Source organism: Diplotaxodon limnothrissa, linkage group LG8, assembly GCF_057381915.1.
Source record: "Diplotaxodon limnothrissa isolate DT_005_m linkage group LG8, D_limnothrissa_male_GT1.1, whole genome shotgun sequence".
In the NCBI taxonomy this organism is placed as follows: domain Eukaryota; kingdom Metazoa; phylum Chordata; class Actinopteri; order Cichliformes; family Cichlidae; genus Diplotaxodon; species Diplotaxodon limnothrissa.
In genome coordinates, this window is record NC_140603.1 from 23,960,000 (window position 1) to 23,961,909 (window position 1,910).

A 1,910-nucleotide genomic window follows, 5' to 3' on the forward strand; every position below is an offset into this window, starting at 1 on the left:
AGTTTTTTTAAAGGGCAAAAAACCCCAAACAAAAACAAATTACACATAACCAACACTTTTTATGTCAATAACCCTGTGTTATCAGAACAAAGTAGTCTTTTCTTTGTTAATGTTTCGTGAAGTGTGTTTGAATCTGCACTATAGACCCCAAAAAGGGTCTAAACCCACCAATAAAATGAGATCATAAACTCATTAAGAGAGTGTTTCTAAGGTTATAGACAAAGCGAGCCAAATACATTCTGTATAAATAATTCTATACAACCCTTTGATACTGGTCAAGATGCCCCCCCTACTGGCCATTAGTAGGAATGCAAATTTAAGCCATTACAGCACTTTTACTTTTCCGACCTTGAAGGAAAACCCATCCATCATCAATCCCTCCTACAACAAACAACTACAGTGTGCACCTGCAACTTTTAAGTTTGAATTTTTTAATAAATAAATGAATAATATACAGACTAAAGATCAACTTACAAACATAGATGTTGCTAATGTAAATGATGGTAAATAGTTTTACAACTACCCTGAGCACCAGTGTAGTCTCCTGTTTGATAAACTTTTCTGCTAGAAATGACAAATTGTCCAAAACTGTAGTTGCAAAATAAAATGTTGACATTAACTTTAGCAGAGTTCACCCACTTTAACTTTTCCATGCCCATCTTGGCTTACATGAAGCATTATAATTGTTATGGTTTTACAATTATAAGCACCCCATCAACAACTGCTGGGATTAATTATGGAGCCTATGTTTTACACCCAAATCCATTTCAGAGTGCATAATTAAACATTAAATATCTGTTTATATTAATTTTATTTTCTGTTTTGATATAAATTCAAAATTATGTACATCAAAGGAAGTTTAAATCATTTATTTGCTACAAGACCACCAACTCCTGCTCCTCTTGGGAGTGTTTATATTGGCTCAGTTATTTATCAGCTGCTTATAGGCAAGTCCACAGATCAAGTTTTTGGGCCCAATAGTTTATCTGTAACATGGAGCCAGCTTTGAAGGTTATCAACTGCTGTATTTATCCTCTGAGGTAGTGTCAGTATGCCGCCCCAGCCTTCCCATTTGTGTGAGCAATTCATTTTAGCATATTTCCACAGGCTTAGCAATGCTTTCAAGACAAAGTGTCGCATTTCTATTGTAGATAGATATTAGCTAACAATTAAAACATACTACACAGTGATGATGGTCATACACACACACAAAAAACAAAACAAAAACAAAAACACCCATCAGATTGTTATCAAGTATCTTAAATCAAAACCGTCTGTTGATATAAACACTTTGAGTTGTCAGATATCGATGGATCAGTGTCTTTGACTTGTGACAGATTATATGATGGATACAACACCTCCACCTAGCTGAGGCTGGGGGTGTCGCACGTCCTGAGGAACTTTTGCATGCGAGGCAGACGTGTTAACCACTGAAAATCTTTACTGATAATGACTGCTGTTCCCAATAAATGGCACAGTCAGTGGAAGCACAAAAAAAAATAAAAATTAAAAAAAAAAACAAACAGAAAAAAGTCGAACACTGTAGCTTTTAACTGGAGTTCTATATTGCTCAGCAGCAATATAGACTCTAAACAAGCACAAAGTGTGAGAAATGAATTTATTTTAAACAAAAATGTTTATTAGCATTCACCGTAAGCACTTACAAGACATTTGAGAGGTTCACAGAGGAATGCAATACACATCATGAAGCAGGCAGAACTGCCCTTGAAACCCTTCAACTAAGAGTCCCACTGGAACCACTTTCAAAGACCAAGACCAGTTATCAACAGTTGATAAACCATAGAGAGGAGCAAGGGGGGGGGGGGGGGAAGGAGGAGGGAGAATAAAAAGAAAAGAAAGAAGAGGATCTGTACAGCACATGGAGGGAAGGTGAAGTCACAAGACAGGAG